Source organism: Triticum urartu, chromosome 1 (assembly GCF_003073215.2).
Source record: "Triticum urartu cultivar G1812 chromosome 1, Tu2.1, whole genome shotgun sequence".
Lineage (NCBI taxonomy): Eukaryota > Viridiplantae > Streptophyta > Magnoliopsida > Poales > Poaceae > Triticum > Triticum urartu.
Window position 1 is genome coordinate 171,413,449 of NC_053022.1, and position 23,374 is coordinate 171,436,822.

The window sequence follows — 23,374 nt, forward strand, 5'->3', positions numbered from 1 at the left end:
AGTGCTTAGCTTTGGGTTCAATCCTGCGGTGCTCGATCCCAATGAAAGAAAGGGAAACGACGCATATTGTAATTTTGCCATCGAGGATAAAAAGATGGGGTTTATATCATATTGCATGAGTTTATCCCTCTACATCATGTCATCTTACTTAAAGCATTACTCTGTTCCTATAAACTAATACTCTAGATGCATGCTGGATAGTGGTCGATGTGTGGAGTAATAGTAGTAGATGCAAAATCGTTTCTTTCTACATGTCACGGACATGATGCCTATATACATGATCATACCTAGATATTCTCATAACTATGCTCAATTCTATCAATTGCTCGACAGTAATTCGTTTACCCATCGTAATACTTATGCTCGTGTGAGAAGCCACTAGTGAAACCTATGGCCCCCGGGTCTATCTTCCATCATATTAATCTTCCAACACTTAGTTATTTGTATTGCCGTTTATTTTACTTTGCATCTTTATTTCTCTTTATCATCAAAATACCAAAAATATTATCTTATCATATCTATCAGTTCTCACTCTCGTAAGTGACCGTGAAGGGATTGACAACCCCTTTATCGCGTTGGTTGCGAGGTTCTTATTTGTTTGTGTAGGTGCGTGGGACTCGAGCGTGATCTCCTACTGGATTGATACCTTGGTTCTCAAAAACTGAGGGAAGTACTTACGCTACTTTACTGCATCACACTTTCCTCTTCAAGGGAAAACCAACGTAGTGCTCAAGAGGTAGCAAGAAGGATTTCTGGCGCCGTTGCTGGGGAGATTCGCGCCAAGTCAAGTCAAGATTTGACTCCCGACAACGAGCCATTTCTGGCACCGTTGTTGGACTCTACGCACAAGTCATGACATACCAAGTACCCATCACAAACTCTTATCCCTCGCATTACATTATTTTCCATTTGCCTCTCGTTTTCCTCTCCCCCACTTCACCCTTACCGTTTTATCCGCCCTCTCTTTTTCCGTTCCCCTTGCTCCACATCGATGGTGGTGTACATGGTGCCTCAACATGGATGGGTTGCATGTCGATGGCGGTGCAGGTGTCCTGCCTTGGGCAACCTCCATGTTGTCGGTGGTTGACAACGCCCCGCCTCGGATGAGCTTCAAGATGGTGTAGAAGATGCCCGTTAGGCGAGCTTCGTGTCGACCATGATGCAAAAAGTACACCAACCTCTGGCAGGATCCGAGGACATGTAGACAGCACCCAACTTTATGCGAGCTCCTTGTCGGCAATGGTGTAGATAGTGCTCCACCTTCGAGCTTGCTCCACGTTGGTAGCGGTATAGACGGTGCCCCATCTTTAGCCAAATCTGTGTCGACGGAGGTGAAAAAGGAGCCCTACCTAACCAAGCTCGGTGTCGATAGAGGTGGATGGCGCCTGTCTTGGGGGCACTCTATGTTGACGAAGGTGTAGTCGGCGCCCCGCCTTGGGGCCACTCAATGTCGGTGATGGTGTGGATGGTACCCGCCTTGTATGAGTGATGTGCCACCTCTGGTGAGCTCCAGTTGGTGGCTGCATTGACGACCCTTCACCTAGAGAGGTCGGGGTGGTGCATGGTGTCAAGTGGATGATGCAGCCCTGTATGCCATCACCTTGAGTTGCGGCCGAGCTCCCCACCAAGGACAAGGCGTGTGTCGTGGTGGAAGTGTTTGTCGTAGAGGGTCCTATGGTCGACACTATTGAGTGTTTAGGGTTGCTCCCACAGTCTTGACGTCTTACCATCGTTTACAATGTGGGGGCATGTTAGGATGCCCCCCGCTCTAAGTGGCGAGTTGGTGAAGAATGTCGTCAATGCTCTCATGTTGAGGATGATAGCTTCGGGATTGGTGCCTCATCCTACCTACACCCTGTATTAATGTAGTATTCGATGCTCCATGGTCATGAAGTTGCCTTTGGATATGGTTCATATGTTCCTGGAGTTGGCGAAGATCTACACCTTGAATCCTCGCCACCTGTTGTCATGCCTCATAGCACGAAACGGTGAACGTATTGCCATTGCAGAGTGATCACCATCAACCGCCAAGTTGTGGAGACATGGCGCCGATGCACCTCTTTGAGTATTATTGAGGTTGAGGGAGACTATAGGGCCTTGCAATACTTAACCCTCAGTATGCCATGGTGTTGGTGTTGGCGCTCCGATTGTGCAGTCTCGGCAGAGGTGTGGAGGGACGCAGCACTTGCCCGCTTGTTGGTGGCCGTAACGTGGAGGGGTTGAGCTGCCTCCACATCTCCTTTCATGTACGCCTTTGTTGCCTCCTTCAATAGGGCACACGCCTCAAACATTAGCTTGTGACACTCCTTCATCGCGTTGGCGGTCTCCCACCTTTGTGCCTTCTTCGACTATGGATTTTGAAACAACACAGGATCCTCAGCTTGGTCCATGTAGACTTTCTCGCCAAGCTCGACAACGACCATGGGCGGCAATGATTTGAACTGTACCATCACAGGCTCCGAGTTGCCACGGCGGGAGAATCCACCTGCATGAAAGGGTTCTTACAGGTGGACATCCTTGCAGCATGTTGTGCACATTGGGAGATTGGCGAAGATGATTCCGACGACCACAGCAAAGCAAAGATGGGAGGAGAACCATGTCCCATCGGGCGTGCCAATTTGTTTGACACGAGAAAAATCTTAATGCGCTCCGGAAGAAGGGAACAATGAGCCTGATTTCTCTCATGCACTAGGGGAAATAAAGCATTGCGGGCGTGCCAGTGTACTAAATACACAAATAAACATAGGGAAACATGCACTTTATTAATCCCTCATCAGAAAAAACAAAATTGCAAGTTCCCTTTACATATGCACTCTGTGGCCTACTAGCGTGGCCCGCATGACTATAACGATGTGCGGTCTCCGGGTTCTCGGGGGCCTCGAAAATCTCCTGGTTAATTACTCCCGTGGGTTGCTCTGCAAGATACCTCCGATTAAGTTGTGTGGTCATCTTCGCTTCACAATCTCCATGATGATGATGATGGTGTGTGTGGTCTACGCAGTGGCAAAGCCCATGTCCTCATTGATACACGTGCCACTCAAAACATGGCTTTGTGCTAGCCATGTCCGCCCTCGCTGTCGCGCCTCGTCGGTCTTGACAGTGTTGATGTAGTTGGTGTTGGAATAGCATGGGTCCTGCTTGGATCGGACTTCTTGACGATGTAGCAACTTCGTCGGGTTACACAAGGGGTTGCCTCGCAAGAGTATTCTTTTGTGGAGACCGGCATCGGTGTAAAACCAATGCACGCTCATATCGGTAATGTCGGTGTGGTTGGCGCCTCGTCTCGACTGGACACTGAGGTTATGACAGTCTACAAAGACAAAGACTCCACCTCACGAGGCTGAAGAAAGGTGACGTCCTGAAGGGGCATGTTTGATGCATTGTCTCAGCTAGACGTCGTATTCGGTGGTCTGCTAAGACAAGGATCACACCGCCCGTATGATGACGAGACCTATATGCAACAAAACTGTGCACCTCCTCTCGGTTGGACGCCATATTCGGTGGTTCACCAAGACAAGGGAAATTTCTTCGTGGGGTAGTGGTAAGATGTTGGCGAAGTCACGTCACATTCCCACCATCGCGCCTTGTCTTTATGGGCTTCGGGTTGCGAACAACACCGTGTGGCACCGTCTTCTAATCCGGGTCACGGAAGCACCATGTAGCGCCATCTTCTTCTCTGTGTTGCGGGCAGCTCCAGGGGTGTGTGTCATCGTCTTCGTGACTCTAGGTTATGGGCTCCGTCTTGACGAGATATACACCGATGGTGTCATCTTGTGAGCTCCACACCTCGATCTTGTGCGGCACCGGCTAGATGTTGTTGATGATGGATGTCGTCCTGAAGAGCTCCACACCTCCATCCACCGCGGCACGGTGGCGGCATCCTCATGAGATCCACGCCTTCATCCTCCATGGCACCGGCTTGGTGAAGAAAACGACGGGTGTCGTCCTAGTGAGCTCCCCATCATGATCCTTCACGGCACCGGGTTGATGATGTTGACAATGGGCATTGTCTTGGCGATCTCCTCGCCGACATCCACCACGGCACGGCGTTGGCGTCCTCGCAACCCCCATGCCTCCGTCCTCCATGGCATCGGCTTGGTGTAGGATCGGCGTCGTTGTCTCCAAAGGTGGAGACCATGAAGGAGCCCAACGGGCTAGCGCCGGCAGCATCACCACCCATCTGCAAGCTTGTGAGATAACACAAATCTGATTATGCGTTAGATAGTTGAAAGGGTGTAGATGCATGGCTTGTTCTTCATCCGGCGCACGCATTGCCACCATGAGCGCATCCGCAGAGCCGACATGCGCCCCATGGCCGTGGGCGCATCTTCCCAGGACCTCAGAGTAATCAGCATGAGTTGACGAATCGATTGTCAAGGAGAATAGGATGAAGAGAGTTTATCTTCCGTGTTAAGTCACAACCCCTCCAACCAGACGTAGTCCTTGTGTAGAAGGGCGAACTGGTCGAACAACTGCCTTGTCGCCATCGAGCATCTTCGGTTATCTCTATCACCCATGTTTACCTTCAATGCATTTCCATTCATATGATTTGTATTAACGCATGTCTTAGTTTTGTTTTGGTACTCTATTTTAGTTCGCTGTAGTTTGTTTCTCATTCGTTCCGTTGCTGGATTCTGAGAGATTTAAGTTTTTCAAAGAAAATTTAAAACTTCCATTCACCCCCCTCTGGTAATAGACATACTTCTTCCTACACTATGCTAATTACATTGTTGCTAAATATATACCACCTAGTTTCACATACCTACAAAAGAAAAAGTTCTTCTTTGATTTAACACATTACTTTTGGGATGACCCACATCTATATAAAAAAGGAGTAGATGGTGTTATTAGATGTTGCATACCTGAGCATGAACAGGAACAAATCCTACAGAAGTGTCACTCCGAGGCTTACGAAGGACACCATGCAGGAGACAGAACTGCAAATAAGGTATTATAGTCTGGTTTTTATTGGCCTACCCTTTTCAAGGATGCATTTAAATTTGTCCTTTCTTGTGAAGAATGTCAAAGATTTGGTAATATGAATTATTCACTTGTTATTGAACCATTTAATGTTTGGGGATTTGATTATACGGGACTTTTCCTTCCTCTCATGGGTATACACATATTATAGTTGATGTTGATTATGTTACTACTCCCTCCATCTAGATTTATTGGGCCCATGAGCCAAAACACCAAGACCAAGGAGATGCTTGATACGTCTCCAACGTATTTATAATTTTGGCTTGTTCCATGCTGTTATAGTATCATTCTTGGATGTTTTACAATCATTTTATAGCAACTTTATATCATTTTTGGGAATAACCTATTGACATAGTGCCAAGTGCCAATTGCTGTTTTTGCTTGTTTTTTACTTCACGGAAAATCAATATCAAACGGAGTCCAAACGTAGCGAGACTTTTTGGAGATTTTTTTTGGACCAGAAGACATCTAGTGGGCCAAAGAATTACCAGAGGGGTGCCCCGACGGGGGCACAACCTACATGGGTGCGCCTGGGGGGCTAGGTGTGCCCTGGTGGGTTGTGCAAACCTCGATGGCCTCCCGCACTGCCTCTTCGCACTATAAATTCTCAAATATTCCAAAAACCCTCGGGGTAACCCTAGATCAGAAGTTCCACCGCCGCAAGCCTCTGTAGCCATGAAAAACCAATCTAGACCCCGTTCCGGCACTCTGTTGGAGGGGGAAAACATCATCGGTGCCCATCTTCATCATCCTGACGGCCACCATGATGAGGAGGGAGTAGTCCACCCTCGAGGTTGAGGGTTTGCACCAGTAGCTATGTGTTTAATCTCTCTCTCTCGTGTTGTTGAGATATCACGATCTTGATGTATCGTGGACTTTGTTAATATAGTTGGATCATATGGTGTTTTCCCCTCTCTATCTTGTTGTGAATTGAGTTTTCCCTTTGAGATTTCGTTTTATCGGATTGAATGCTTTGATGGAATTGAGAGAACTTGATGTATGTCTTGCTATGAATATCCGTGGTGACAATGGGGTATCATATTGATTAAATTGATGTGCGTTTTGACACTCAACTTGTGGATTCCCGAGGTGACATTGGGGTAATATATGCATAGGGGTTGATGCACGTTCTCGTCTTTTGTTTCTCTTGTAGAAATCTTGGGCCACTCTTTGAGGTTCTTCGTGTTGGATTGAGTATTATGAATCTGAATTTGTTTTGGTGTTATTTTAGTATGAACTCTTGATAGATCGATCAGGAAGAATAACTTGTGTTATTTTAGTACGAACTCTTGATAGATAGATCGGAAAGAATAACTTGGTGTTATTTTAGTACGAACTCTTGGATAGATCGATCGAAAAGAATAGCTACAAACAATTTCTTCTTATGTTCTCCGCTAGATAGGAACTTTGGAGTGATTCTTCGCCGCGCTTTGAGGGATGGTTATATGATCCAATTAGATTAGCATTGTTGAGAGATTGCACTAGCGAAAGTACGGACCCTAGGTCTAATTTTCAAGCATTGAAATACCATTGTGCTCCGTTTTATCAATTGCTACCTTGCTGTTTTTATTGTTCTTATTACAAAAATCAGTATCTACTATCCTTATTACACTTGTATCACCATCTCTTCGCCGAACTAGTGCACATATGCAAATTACCATTGTATTTGGTGTGTTGGGGACACAATAGACTTTTTATTATTTGGTTGCGGGGTTTCTTGAGAGAGACCATCTTCATCCTACGCCTCCCACGGATTGATAAACCTTAGGTCATCCACTTGAGGGAAAATTTCTACTGTCCTACAAAACTCTGCGCTTGGAGTCCCAACACGTGTCTACAAGAATAAAGTTGCATAGTCGACATCAAGCTCCTTTCTAGCGTCGTTGCCGGGGAGGTGAGTGCTTGAAGGTATATCTTTAGATCTTGCAATTGAATCTTTTAGTTTCTTGTTTTATCACTAGTTTTATTTATAAAATAAAACTAGAAAAAATGGAATTGAGGTTGCATCATATTATTCATCTTTATAATGCATTTCGTGAAAATGATGGAAAGGAAAATTGTGCTCATTTGATAGAAGAAGAATTCAATAGGATGTTTGGTATAAATGATGAGCATGATTGCAATGTTGTTAGTATGAATTCTTTGAATATCCATGATGCTAATGATATGCAAAGCCATAAGCTTGGGGATGCTATGTTTGATGAAGATGATATTTTTAGTCCCCCAAGATTTGATGTGCAAATTTGTTATAATGATTGCATGCCTCCTATTTATGATGATTATATGATGAAAGTGGATTTGTAGAGGTTATGAATTTATTTAGTGATGAATCCACCATTTTGGATGAGGCTTCAATTGACTATGATAACAAAGTTGCTATCTATGATGGTTATGGTGATGAAATGTATGCTATAAAGAATAGTCATAACCATGAAACGTGTCATCATGATTTTAATTTTCACTCTCATGATAGTTATTTTGTTGAGTTTGCTCCCACTACTATTGATGATTATATTGTTCAATTTATTCATGATGCTACTGAAAATTATTATGAGGGAGGAACTTATGCTTGTAGGAATTGCAATAATATCAAGTTTCCTCTCTGTGTTGAAAATGTTGAAGTTTTTCTTGTTTTGCCTTCCTATGCTAGTTGATTCTTGTTCCCATAAATTGTTTGATCACAAAATCCCTATGCATAGGAGGTGGGTTAGACTTAAATGTGCTTGCCATGTGCTTCATGATGCTCTCTTTATGTTACAATTCTTATCTTTTATGTGAGCATCATTGAAATCATAATGCCTAGCTAAAAGGCATTAAAAAGGGTTGTTGGGAGACAACCCAATATTTATACCTACTTTTTTTGTGTGTTCACATAATTAAACTACTATAGTAATCATGTTTTATTGCTTTTGTTTCAATAATGTGCCCAGCAGAGCCTTTGGGATAGTGTGGATGACAGTTGACTTGCATCTGTGGAAAAACTGAAACTTCCGCGCCCAGTCCAGAAATTTAAAAAATCCACCGGGGCGTGCTTTTGATCTGAATTTTTTAAAGGTGATAGATATGCAAATTACCTATGGTTTTCTAATTTTTCAGAATTTTTGGAGTAGCAAAACTATGGTTAGAGTATAGGTTACTACAGACTATTTAGTTTTTGACAGATTCTGTTTTCAATGCATAGTTTGCTTGTTTTCTAGTTTTTATGGCTTATATTGCTCAATATAAATTGTAGAAATGATAGGGTACAATAAGAATTGTGTGAGAAAATTATGAATCTTGTCTTTGACAGTACCAAAGTGAATGGTTTGCTCTTTATCATACTAACCTATCTCACGAAGTTCCGTTAAGTTTTGTGTGATTGAAGTTTTGAAGTTTTGGGTGAGACATCGATATGAGGAGAATAAGGAGTGACCAGACCTTAAGCTTAGGGATGTCCAAGGCACCCCAAGTTAATATCCAAGGAAGATCCAAGAAACTAAGCTTTTGGATGCCCCAGAAGGCATCCCCTCTTTCGTCTTCAACATTATCAGTAACCTCACTTGGAGCTATATTTTCATTCGTCACATGATATGTGTTTTGCTTGGAGCATCATTTTATTTTTTCTTGGATTTTCTTTATGTTATTTACAATAATGTTTTGCATCTTTTATTTCAATAAAAATGTCAAGTATAGCCTTTAACATGCTTATTTTGCAAGTCTACATGATGCTGTTTGAAAACAGAAAGTTTATCGCTGTTGCAAAAATTCTCTAGAAAAGTCAGAATGTGATAAAATGTTGAAACTTTTGGCACAATAAGCTATGATAAAATTTCTACAGTGTGGAAAATCTTACAATTTTTGGAGGTACAGAAGTATGAATGTTCTTGCATTCTTTACAGACTGTACTGTTTTGGCAGATTGCTGTTATGGTTGCATTGTTTGCATATGTTTGCTTGTTTAATGATTATATTTGAGGATAGGAGTATTAAATATGCAGAAGCACTTAGTATGAAATATTAAATTATAATTTTGGTGATTTGCTACAGTAGAGAATGATAAGGTGCTGCGTTGATTTATACTAATGTATGTTACGAGTTCTTGTTGAGTTTTGTGCGGATGAAGTTTTTAAGAATTAGGGAAACCGTGTTATGAGAAGAATGAAGAAGACACAAGAGCTCAAGGTTGGGGATGCCCAAGTCATACCAAGATAATATTTCAAGAAGTCTCAAGCATCTAAGCTTCGGGATTCCCCGATAGGCATCCCACCTTTCTTCATCAACAATTATTGGTTAGTACCGATTGAGCCTAAGTTTTTGCTTCTTCCCATGAGATGTGCTATGCTTCTAATGTCATTTTATCTTGTTTTGTTTTCTGTTTGGATAAAATACTTAGATTTTAATTTTTTAAATAAGAAAGAGTCCTCAAATAGCCACCCATTTACATAACTACTCGCTTGATCTTCACTTACATCTTTTTGGAGTAGTTTGTCAAAATCTCTTACGCTTCACTTATATTATTTTGAGAGATGGAAATTTTTATGGTCATGTTCTTTACTTAGATTTGTTTGAGCTTATCAAAAGCAACATATAAATTTAGTCCCAAAGTGATAGATATCCAAGAAGGATATAATAAAAACTTTCATGAAGATCATTGGACAAAAAAACTTGATTCTTTGTGATAGTTTTGAGATATGATGATAGTGATATGTGAGTCATGGTGATGAGTAACTATACTTTAGTAAGAATATTGGTGTTAAGGTTTGTGATGTAACATCCCAAAATTCTAAATTTTGGAATGTTATATTAAGTAAATAGTTTTGAATGTTTGTTTAATTATTGTGTGAAATTGAGGGGAATTTGAAACATTTTGGAAGTTGAATGAGAGGGAATAAAAGGACTTACCCAAAAATTTCTATTTGAATCCCTATGTAATTTTAAGTTTGAATCTTTTTAAAATTCTCTAATAGAAAATGAGATGAGGAAAATGACACTCCAAAATCAGAGACAAGGTTTGACAATTTATTTGGAACTTAAATTCTCTTTCTATTTTGGAGTTATTGCAAAAAATGTTTTTAAAGTATTTTATTTGGTCTTGAAAATATGTTCATTTCTTAGGAAATTTTATTCTAAAAATTTTCGTAAATAATATGCCTATATAGATTTTCCATTCAGTTTAATTGTTTTCCTCACTGTTTAAAAAAAGATAAATGTTTTTTCTTATTAAAAGAAATCCACCCGGCTAGGCCAGCGAGGCTCAGCCATAGGGCGGCCGAGCCCAGCGCTAGTGCACGCGCGCACGTACGCTTGGGAGGAACTCCCAGAAGCGCCACCGCCACCTCTCTCTCATGTGCGTCCCTCTCTCCCTCCCCCACGGTCCCTGCCAGGCAGGCCCCACCTTTCTTTCTTCTTCTCCACGAACTCAGAATAGAAACATGCGCATACAGTTACACGCCGCCGCCTGCGCGATCGATCTTTGTGGAAACCCTATCTCTAGTCTTCCCCTCTTCCAAGCAAGTTGTCCAATAAATAGCCATGAGCCCTCTTGACCGATTCCCTTGGAAACCCCTCGCCAAGTCCACCCCTATAGCTCGTACTCGTTGTTTGGATCTCGTCGCAGAAGCTGTAGTTCATCGCTGGATTCCGAGGGCGGTGAGCCATCCCGGGTCTCCTTCTTCTGGGTTCCGACTTCTCTTGACCCCTAGACTCTGTTTGACATGGTCTTGTTACCCCTCTTCATCTACAGCCACCGTACCAACCTTGTTGTCTTTGCCGGAGCACACAGAGCACCAAGCTTCACCGCTTCGTTCTGTTGTCGTTCGTCGTCGCCGACCATCTCTGACTCCACCACCGGACGAGCGACTCATTGGTGCATCCTCTAGACACTTCCGCCAACGCCCACGACCACCGGAGACGCCGCCACCACCACACCCGAGCGCCACCAACATACGTACTACTCTCTGTAAGTTGCACGAACAATTTCAATAAAAAATGTTTTGTTTTTTTAGAATGGTTTTCGTCTAGATCGGCTGGTTCGATTAAGTATACGGTTTAAATTGGTTTATGTCGAACCAGTTCGTCTGTTTTTCTTTTATTAATCGTACATGTGCAGTTTTGAGTTACGGCCGAGCGCAATATAGCTTCAGATCGCGCAGCGCCTCTAGTCCAGTTACAACCCGCTACGTAGCTAGCGCATGATCTGTTTTTTTCTGTTTTTGTTTTAGGTTCAGTTTTGTTTTTTTATATCTTTAGATCTACAACTTCAATTTTGATGATTCTTTTTTCTACGATTTTACAAAAACGCCATATATCTAGAGAAACCAACGAGAATTATTTTTTTGAAATTTTAAATTTGAAATTCAAATAGATTTGTTACAAACACTAAATTTTAAATAGCTTTTTGATTATGAGTGCTCGAGAGTAGTGTGAGAATGGAGAACTCTACGTCAATGGCGACAAATTAATGATGGCATTTGCAAGGACTGCATCTTCAGGACCTCAAGATAAGACTCGAGACAATAGTTCAATACACACTACTGGGTGAAGGATGGATTTCATGGGCACCCTGGAGGAACCAGTGGATGGCCGGGATGCATGGAGAAGCGCCATGACATCTTGCGGAAATCTTCACCCAGACTCAAAGAGACGGAAGAATACTTCATGCCCGGAAGCTTACATGTGCAACTGCAAGTCACTATGGGCTCTGGCTTGGTTGACCTTAGTTGTGATTCTGGCTGGGACGGTGCTAGCAGATATAGAACTACGGTAGGATTGGATGAGCACCGGAAAGTGGTCAGAGGAACTCTTCGGAAGACCATGTTTCGCTCGTCCTGTTCTCAAACATCATGAAGTGCGAGAACGTAAAAAGAGGGATCGAATCTTGTGGCTAAAGTGTACAAGCCTCTGCAGAGGGTTTAAACCTAATCGATTAGTTGTGTCCCAGGTTATAGACAATTTGAGCCTCTAGACTTGGATCTATCTTGGAACTCTCAACACCGGATTGATAACTTAATTGTGGGCAACTTATGATGATTTGGGCTAGGAGACATTGGTTGGCGGAACCATGTCATGATAGAAAACTCGGTTGTACGAACTCCTGATATTACTTTGTTCTAGGGAAAATAAAACCAGCTTTTATGCAAAACAAAACTCAGACACAGAGCCACAAAGCCATATTGCATATAGAATAGTTCATCTATTTTCTCTTATAGTGATCTTGCTGGTACATTCAATGTACTGACCTACACGGCTGCAATGTATCATGTTACATGATTTTCTTCGACGAGTAAGAGTACGGTTCAAGGTTACGGTCCACACTCAACTTGCCGATGGCGTTGATGGGACTCCACACCCGATTGTTTGTTTCCACTTAGCCTTACAAGGTATATATATATATTAGTTTTACGTTATTTATACATGTGATTGCACTTTGATATATACATTGATGTAATGTGTGTGCCAGCATACTGATCCAGGGATGGCACAGATACACAAAGGCTTGACCATTTGAGGCCGGGTCACTACAGATATGGTATCAGAGCACATGTTGACTGTAGGACGTGACCCTAGAAATTGGAAAGCCCTAGGATAGGATATCTCTAAAACTTTATTTTCAAAAAGACTCTTACTTCTCGTCTTTTCTGATTTTATCAAGTAGTCCCTCTTACCTCCAACAGCCGGAGTATACCCTTTTCCCTTTTGACCACACGGAGGATCAACTGAAGTCACTCCAAGAAGTACAAGATATCGGACAACTGATGGCCATTTTAGAGTAAAGAGAATTTACCATGCGTTGGAAGAATTGCACCTACAATAACAGAAGACTCCGAAGACTTGAAGAATTGGAAAACTCCGACGATTTATTTGATCCTTAGAAGACCAAAACCCATGTTATATACTTACGTTAGATGCGACGATTTGTGGGATGTCATTTGTTTGATGTTTTTCTGATAGCCACAAAATAAAACACGTTTCTTCAAAACTATTGTTTGTATTGCATGTATCTCCCTCTATCTTCCATATCTCAGCCCAAAACACTTGGACCCGATAGATGATGAATGAAGATGGAGTTGTATTTCTGAGATCAATGACACAGCCAAAGGTAGCACAATGGATACGGAACATGGAAGATCGCATGAAGGAGCACCATATTGAAGGAGAGTATATGGTTCCATACACCTTACGACACATCACACAAGGTGGTGCAACATGGAGAGAGATACATCAAGCTATACAAGGATGGAATGAACCAAATGCTTGGGAATAATTCAAGACGATTCTACTGAGGTCTCGTTTTATCCAGAAGCCCGGTGACAGTAAAGTGAAGCAAACTTGTGCATGCAAGATATGTGGAGAAATAGGACACACCCAGGAGGCACACAAGGATGGATGCCCTCATTGTGAGAATAATCACCCAGCCAAAGAGTGCCCGACTGGGCAAGTTACTTGTTTCCTATCTGAAGGAACTGCACACTACCTTGGTCAGTGTCACATTTACTCCAAGGTATAAGAAATTACCAAGCAGCAGAAAGAAGCCATGAAAGAAACCCCCAGGGAAAATTCAGAAGAATCTGTGATGAAGGAAGTTATTGAAGACCTTAATGGTGAAGGTCTAAACAGGTTCTTAGCCCAAGCCTTCTATTCATGTGGAGAAGGACATTTTTCAGAGTATTGCATGAAGGAAAGCCAAGAGTATCTCAGAGACTTCCCAACATCAGGAGTGAAGTTTGACCCTCAGGAAATAGAAGCTCTGATCATTATGGAGAAATCTAGGAAGAGAAAACAAAGGCAGCCCCAGAATAACTCAATTTCCGCAGAGAAGGACCTGAGTCATATGACTTGTTATAGGTGCAAGGATTTAGGTCATTACGCTAGTAAATGTCCAGAAAAGAAGCCTAGAATCCAAGGAGCCTACATAATCACAAAGAAGCCCCGAGATATTTGTTTTCGCTGCAAGGAAGCAGGACATTTTTCTAGGGAATGTTCAGATCAGAAGAAAGCTGGAGCTGAGTAGTTGAGATTTTGATATGGATAATAAGAGTAGTAGAAAGCAATTTTATTTTCATAGGTTCGATGAGTTGAATTATGTAATGGAAGCCTCAGAGTTCGTAAATGAATTCATGAATCAATAAAGTTAATGTGTCATGATTTCATATATTGAATTCTATGAGTTATTACTTTACACGAACACATATGTTGACCATTTTCGAGGATATGAGAAATATGGTCTACGGATGGATTTGTGTATTACTTTTTAAGGGTGGTAGTACCCTATGAGGACACTCGACCCATGGAAAGGAAAATGTATTCCGTGGTGTGAATTTTGGACAAAATAGGTATGAGTTTTATTCTGATATGTCGGTTAACTCAGGAGTATGAAGGAATGAAGTAATATTGGACTTCAAGGAGGTGTAATGTTGGAATATGGAACAATTGTAACTCCTAGGATGAGTCTCCATCTTCTCTTATAAAGCACCAATTAAGGGGCACTATGATCGTACTTGAGCATTGGGTGTAGCTAATATGCGAGTGTGTTTCATGAATGGATCAATGATTGAGCATGATGGGCTAGGGATAACTTGCTTTAGTGTTGATATTTTGAAAGACATGGTTTCTTGTTGATATGATTGAGTGTTGAAATCTTCATGTCAAAACTAGACTGTTACTTTAAACCATATAAAATTCCATATATGTCCATGCTACAAAAGAAAAGAATATGTGATGAACATGTTAGGCACCATTCCACATCGAAGATTCTATTTTTATAATTTACCTACCCGAGGACGAGTAGGAATTAAGCTTGGGGATGCTGATACTTCACCAACGTATCTATATTTTTGCTTGTTCCATGCTGTTATATTATCATTCTTGGATGTTTTTCAATAATTTTATAGCAACTTTATATCATTTTTTGGGGACTAACCTATTGACAAAGTGCCAAGTACCAGTTGTTGTTTTTGCTTGTTTTTTACTTCGTAGAAAATCAATATCAAACGGAGTCCAAATGCAGCGAAACTTTTTGGATATTTTTTTGGACCAGAAGACATCCAGTGGGCCAGAGAAGTACGAGAGGGGTGCCCCGAGGGGGGCACAACCCACCTGGGCGCGCCTGGGGGCCCAGGCGCGCCCTGGTGGCTTGTGCCCACCTCGGTGGCCTCCTGCACCGCCTCTTCGCCCTATAAATTCTCAAATATTCCAAAAACCCTCGGGGGAACCCTTGATCAGAAGTTCCGCCGTCGCAAGCCTCTATAGCCACGAAAAACCAATCTAGACCCCGTTCCGACACTCCACCGAAGGGGGAAGTCATCACCGATGGCCATCTTCATCATCCCGGCAACCACCATGATGATGAGGGAGTAGTCCACCCTGGGGGCTGAGGGTTTGTACCAGTAGCTATGTGTTTAATCTCTCTTTCTCTCTCTCTCTCATGTTCTTGAGATGTCACGATCTTGATGTATCGCGGGCTTTGTTAATATAGTCGGATCATATGGTGTTTGATACGTCTCCATCGTATCTACTTTTCCAAACTCTTTTACCCTTGTTTTGGACTCTAATTTGCATGATTTGAATGGAACTAACTGGGACTGACGTTGTTTTCAGTAGAATTGCCATGGTGTTATTTTTGTGTAGAAATAAAAGTTCTCGGAATGACCTGAAACTTCACGGAGATTATGTTTTGGATAAATAAAAAATATTGGAGAAAGAATCAACCGGAGGGGACCCGCACCCTGTCCACAAGGGTCGGGGCGCACCCTACCCCCCTGGGCGCGCCTCCTGGTCTTGTGGGTCCCACCGGCCTCAACTCCAACTCCATATATTCACGTTCGGGGAGAAAAAATTAGAGAGAAGGATTCATCTCGTTTTACGATACAGAGCCGTAGTCATCCCCTATTCTCCATCGTATCTACTTTTCCAAACACTTTTGACCTTGTTTTGGACTCTAGCTTGCATGATTTCAATGGAACTAACCCGGACTGACGCTGTTTTCAGCAGAATTGTCGTGGTGTTATTTTTGTGCAGAAATAAAAGTTCTCAGAATGGCCTGGAAATTTAGGGAGACACGTTTTGGAATAAATAAAAAATATTGGCAAAAGAATCAACACCAGGGGGCCCACACCCTGTCCACGAGGGTGCAAGGCGCCCCCCTAGGGCGCGCTCCCTGCCTCGTGGCCCCCCTGAGCATCCACCGATGTCAACTCCAAGTCTATATATTCACATTCGGGGTGAAAAAAAATCAGAGATAAGGATTCATCGAGTTTTACGATATGGAGCTGCCACCAAGCACTAATCTCTCTTGAGAGGGATGATCTGGAGTCCGTTCGGGGCTCCGGGGAGGGCAATCCGTCGCCATCGTCATCATCAACCTTCCTCCATCACCAATTTCATGATGCTCACCGCCCTGAGTGAGTAATTCCATCGTAGTCTTGCTGGACGGTGATGGGTTGGATGAGATTTATCATGTAATCGAGTTAGTTTTGTTAGGGTTTGATCCCTAGTATCCATTATGTTCTAAGATTGATGTTGGTCTTTGCTATGCTTAATGCTTGTTGTGGGAGTCCTGGATTAGGGGGTCTCCGGACAGCCAGACTGTTGGACTATGAAGATACAAGATTGAAGACTTCGACCCGTGTTCGGATGGGACTTTCCTTGGCGTGGAAGGCAAGCTAGGCAATACGGATATGTAGATCTCCTCCCTTGTAACCGACTCTGTGTAACCCTAGCCTCCTCCAATGTCTATATAAACCGAAGTGTTTAGTCCGTAGGACAACAGACAATCATACCATAGGCTATCTTCTAGGGTTTAGCCTCTACGATCTCGTGGTAGATCAACTCTTGTAATACTCATATCATCAAGAACGATCAAGCAGGACATAGGGTATTACCTCCATCAAGAGGGCCCGAACCTGCGTAAAACATCGTGTCCCCTTCCTCTTGTTACCATCTGCCTTAGACGGACAGTTCAGGACCCCCTACCCGAGATCCGCCGGTTTTGACACCAACTTTGGTGCTTTCATTGAGAGTTCCACTATGCCGTCACCGTAAGGCTTGATGGCTCCTTCGATCATCGGTAACAATGCGGTCCAGGGTGAGGTTTTCCTCCCTGGACAGATCTTCGTATTCGGCGGCTTCGCACTGCGGGCCAATTCGCTTGGCCATCTGGAGCAGATCGAGAGCTATGCCCCTGGCCATCAGGTTAGTTTTGGAAACTTAAACTACACTGCTGACATCCGCGGAGACTTGATCTTCAACGGATTCGAGCCCATGCCAGGTGCGCCACATAGTCACGACGAGCATGACATAACTCTGCTGTCGGATAGTATTCGGGAGATCGCATCTGTAACTACTCCGGCCATCAATTTGGGGCAGATTGCGCCATCCGAGAGCGGAGGGATAGACCCCTCCATGGAGGCCGCACTCTCAGTGGCGATAGAGCCGGATACTGACTTCACCCCTTACAAGAGCCGTGTCGCCGAACCACTGGATTTGTCTCCAGCCACGGACTCTGAGCCGCCTGCATCCGTGCCCATCAAATCCAACTGGGCGCCGATCATGGAGTTCACCTCCGCGGATATCTTTCAGCGCTCGCCTTTCGGCGATGTGCTAAATTCACTAAGGTCTCTCTCCTTCTCAAGAGAACCTTGCCCAAACTATGTCCGGCTAGAATGGGATGTGGACGACGAAGAAATTCGCTGCCCACCCACCACCCACTTAGTAGCCACCGTCGACGATTTAACCGACATGCTCGACTTCAACTCCGAAGACATCGACGATATGGACGACGATGCAGGAGACGAACAGGAACCACCACCCACAGGGCGCTGGACCGCCACCTCATCATATGATATTTAAATGGTGGACACCCCCAAAGAAGGCAATGGCGACGACACAGCGGAGGATGACCCCTCCAAGAAGCAACCAAGCGCAGACGTCAGCGGCGCCACTCTAAGTCCCGCCACAGCAAAAGTAGTGAAACCTGCGCAAGAGATAACAACACTCCAAATAGTGTCGAAGACAACCACAATCCCCGCCAGCATGATGTAGAGCGGGAGGATGAACACACTAGCCCTCCAGAGCAGGTGGCAGATGGAGAACCGGAGGAGGACAATTACATGCCTCTCTCCGAAGACGAGGAGAACCTTGGCGACGAAGAATTTATCGTGTCTGAGGATCCCGTCGAGTAGGAGCGCTTCAAGCGCCGGCTTATGGCCATAGCAAATAGCCTGAAGAAAAAGCAACAACAGCTTCAAGCTGATCAAGACTTGCTAGCAGACAGATGGACCAAAGTCCTTGCGGTCGAGGAATTCGAACTCGAACGCCCCTCCAAGAGTTACCCAAAACGCAGGTTCCTACCTCACCTCGAGGAGGAAGCATTGAAACCTTCATCACCAGTGTACAATGCGGCTGACCCGCCACCGCGTGGCCGAGCCAGAGAGGCGTTTCAGCCCGAAGTTCAGCCTGCACCCCGCCGCCACTCAATCAAAAATACCAAGGCCCGGGGCAACACACGGGACCTGCGAGACGTATTGGACAGCAGGGCAAAACATGCAAGGTCAATATACGGGTCACGGGGGCACGCGCCAACGCGAGACGATGACCGTCGCGCTGGATACATTAAAGGTAAATCCGACCAGACCGAATACAGCAGACAAGACTCATATGAACTGCGTTGCGATACAGCCTAGTACAGAGGCGCCGCACACCCCCTATGCTTCACTGATGAAGTTATGGGTCACGAATTCCCGGAGGGTTTTAAACTCGTAAATATCAAATCGTACGATGGTACAACAGATCCCGCTGTATGGATTGATGATTTCCTCCTTCACATCCACATGGCTCGCGGTGATGATCTACATGCCATCAAGTACCTCCCGCTAAAACTCAAAGGACCAGCTCGGCATTGGCTGAACAGCTTGCCAGCAAACTCCATCAGCAGTTGGGAGGATTTGGAAGACGCATTCCTTGACAACTTCCAGGGCACTTATGTGCGACCACCGGAGGCCGATGATTTGAGCCATATAACTCAACAGCCAGGGAATCGGCCAGGCAATTCTAGACACGGTTCCTAACTAAGAAAAACCAAATTGTCGACTGTCCGGATGCAGAGGCCTTAGCGGCATTCAAGCATAACATCCGCGACGAGTGGCTTGCCCGGCACCTCGGCCAGGAGAAGCCGAAGTCTATGGAAGCCCTCACGACACTCATGACCCGCTTTTGCAAGGGCGAGGATAGCTAGCTGGCTCGCAGCAACAACACATCCAGGAATCCGGGCACTCCAGATACCAAATATGCCAACGGCAAACCACGACGCAACACACACAAGCGCCGCAAATATGGTGATAAAACCAAAAATACGGTAGTTAATGCCGGGTTCAGGGTCTCAAAGTCCGGTCAGCGGAAAGGGCCGCCCAAAAACACAAATCCGGGTCCATCTAGTCTGGACCGCATACTCGCCCATAAATGTAAAATTCATGGCACCCCAGAAACGCCAGCCACCCATACCAACAAAGAATGATGGGTCTTCAAACAAGCTGGCAAGGCAGGTGCCAAAAAAGAAGAGGGGTCTCAACGCGGCGATAGCGACGAAGAGCCCAGATCACCGAATACAGGAGGGCAAAAGAAATCCCCCCCCATATTCAATCGGTGAATGTGGTACATACCACCCAAATTGCCCACTTGGACCAGATATGCACCTTAGGGACAACGGCTCAATGGAACTCGCCGTCCCACAATATAAGCTAGGGCCAGTCACCTTCAACCGCACAGATCCTCCGGTTAACACCAATCGGGGCAATCCAGCCGCCCTAATCCTCGACCCAATAGTAGACGGGATCCACCTCACTCGAGTCCTTATGGACGGAGGTAGTAGTTTAAATCTGCTCTACCAGGATACAGTGCGCAAGATGGGCATCGATCATTCAGCGATCAAGTCCACTAAAGCCACTTTTAGAGGCATCATACCAGGTATGGAGGTCGGCTGTACAGGCTCCATTGCCCTCGGGGTAACCTTTGGATCACCAGAAAATTACCGTATCGAAGAGTTAATCTTCAAAATCGCCCCTTTCCACAGTGATTATCAAGCACTGCTCGGGCGAACCGCATTCGCTCAATTCAACGTGGTGCCACATTATGCCTACTGTAAGCTCAAAATTCCCGGTCCACGTGGCATCATCACGGTTCATGGCAAGGCCGAACCTTCCTTCGGCACCAACAAATATGTCGCTGCCTTAGCAGCAGGAACACTGAGCAGCACCTTGCAGCCAAACCTCGAGTCGACACCTAGGCTCCCGGACACCGTCAAGGGGATCCGAATTACTTTGCGGAAGGATACCCCGGCTCGTCCAGGGCTCAACTAAACACTCCGGCGAGGGCCATGACAGGCCGCACTCAGCGGTTCAACCGCCCTCCGGCACGCAAACATCTCTTATATTTCCTTTGCAGGTTCACCTTCGCACCGACCAGGACGGACTCCACAGAGGCAGCTCAAACGCGTCAGGGGATCCTTAGACGTTCCCCACAGTGAACGTCCAGCTACAATACGGATCCGCACTCAACCTCTTCCCCCTGGTCACAGCAGGTTCTGCTATCACAACCTTTTTTTATCACATTACTTGTACCCATACGCATGGACGTATTATTTAAATACAACATGTGGATTCATATGACATTACCTGCTTATTATTTCTTATCAAAATCATTTTGTCAAATGGCATCCGTACACAGCGATATTCCTTAAATATGCCAGGGGCTTCGTCTTCCCCGTAACACGGCAATAAAAGTCCGAACACCTTCACGGAAGTTCGGCACCCCGAACTTATAGCATTATATGCATCATCTCCGAATCATATCTTGGGTCAATAGTTGGGTTTGCCCGGCTCCTATGTTTTGGTACCTTACGTTTTGCTATATCGGCTAAGGTAGCACTGGGAGAACTACTGTGATTGTGTCCCGGTTCTTCCGGATGAGCACCTCAGTAGAGAAAGCCGAAGACTGACTGTCATGATACAACGAGAGCTGGTCAACTGTTCGAGCGGTCACAAAATCTATAAGGATTTCTCCTGCATAATGCCATAACCAATGCAGCGTGCGATGGATCGCCTTTTTTCTTTGATCAGGCGCTTATAGAGCCCCTAGAACGGTCTTCCGAACACAAGGGGTTGCGCCGACCATACTAAAGCTCCTATGGCTAAGTGAGAGTGATAAAGCCCTATAGTCCGATTGCCTGGTTCATTGTGCTGAGCACCTCCTTCGGAGGACCCAACACTGGGATAAAGAGTGCTCAGGTTTATCCCGAACACCCCTGTACTCCTTACGTGGGGGCAGAAGTCGACGACGGGCCAACTCTCAGCCTTAACATACAAACGGCCGCACAGGAGGGTAAACTTTTACATAATAGGCGACATATCAACGACCTTGTTCAAAAATACAACGGACAACATGATCGACATTCATGGAAATATAATGTCCGTGGTACATAGCTCCGCTGCAAGGTAGGATCCTTTCAGGACATGCTCTTAATACAATTCGGGCTCGCGGTGCTCCTTCCCCTCCGGCGGTCCCTCGGTCACTAGCTTTTCAGCATCATCTTCCCCCATTGCACCTTTGTGAGGGCGAAGGCCATTCGCGCTCCCTCTATATAGACCGACTGCTTAATGACGTCAAGTCGAGGGCAAGCGCTTACAAGCCGCCTCATGAGCCTGAAGTAGCTGCTTGGAATCAGCTCGGCAGGCCATAGCCGGATAACCACATCTTTCATGACTAGTTCCGCCGCCTTATGCAGTTCGATCAGCTATTTTAGTTGATCGGCAAAAGGCACCGGATAATTCGTCGCCAAATACTGTGACCAAAAGAGCTTATCCATGGTGTTCCTTCCTTCAGCTCGGTAGAAGTGAGCGGCATCTGATATACAGTGAGGTAGCTCGGCAAATACACCTGAGAAGTCCGGATTCACAATCAGACACATAGTTTTCCCTTCAAATATTTGCTTTACATGGGAAAACCTTACCCGCCGCGATCTTCCTCACCTCTTGGATCCCCTGCATGGTGCTTTGGGTTTCCCCCTGGGCGTCGCTTGTAGCTTGACGCGCCATGGTGAGTTCGGACTCTTTCTCCGTTAAACTCTACTCCAAGGCCTCGCATTTACTTACGGCCTCTTGCAGCTCCTGCTCAGCTTTAATAACTCTGGCTTCGTGTTTCTCACAAAGAGTCTGCTCCGTGGCCGCCTTTTTCTCGGCCTCGGCAACGGCCCTTTTGAGGGCCTCGACTTCGGTCATAACCCCTAGCACAAATTAAGTGGCTTCTTTCATACTGAACATTTATTTCACAATAAATGCGCGCAATGCTTGTGCATACCTTGTTTAGCCCTCAACTACATTTTTAATTGGCCAATTTCTTCCATGGCCCGCTCCAAACTTTTTTTCAGTCTGGAGATCTCCGCAGTGCGAGAGGCAACAGCCGCTATAGGTATCTACTTCGAACAGAAGAGAAATCAATATCACTCAATGAGTCTCCCTGTGATCATCAATGCGATCCCCTGTCCGTCTCCTTTCACCGAACAGGGTATCAGGGGCTACTATCTATACTATGACACTCTTCGGCAAACTTGTAAAACATACCTCAAAGCCTCTTATAAGGCTGATACAGGCTTTGTTCAGTCCACTCTTGGTTGACTGAATCTTCTCAATCACCGCACCCATAAGGGCACGGTGTTCATCAACAATGGAGGCATCTCGTAACGCCGCCAACAAAGCATCCGACACCTCTGGATGGACAGAGGTCGCCGGCGGAACAAGCACGCCCCCTCCAGCTGAGGGAAGTTGTCTTCCTGATTCTGGAGCCGTATAGACCTCTGGAATCACATCCGGTGTGGAGCCAAACTGTTAGACCCTGGGGGAATCTTTTCCTCCACGTGTCCGACCCCTGCGATTTGACCTCCACGCGCCGCCTTCACGGTTTCTTCCCTTCCTCCTTGGCCGGGGTCCTTCTGGGACGAAGCCTCGGTGTTATGCACCTGTTTGGAGGAAGGGGCCTTTTGGCGCGTCCCACTCTCCATAGCATTCTAGCTTAGCAGGTCCTCTGATGAGGATTGTTTGTTACGGGACCTCACCGGACTACCAAAAAATATGGCTTAAGGTTAAAATACTAAGCCACGATGAGTCTGGACGCTTAAACATGCTCGGATACTTACGAGTTGACCAGGGGCTAGGCCCTGGGATCCCATGCCGGGCCGCTGTCGGCGGCGACAGTGGACTCTTTCGGAACAGAAGCCCTTCCCCTTTTGGGCAGTTCGACCTCCACGGGTGCGGAGCTCGTCCTCTTCCTCCCCCCCTGCAGGGGATTCATCTTCCTCCTCCTTTTTATCCTCTTCGGAGGCGAAATGGACATCAGAGCCTTCGGGTATTGTGTCCGAAGTGCCGCGACAA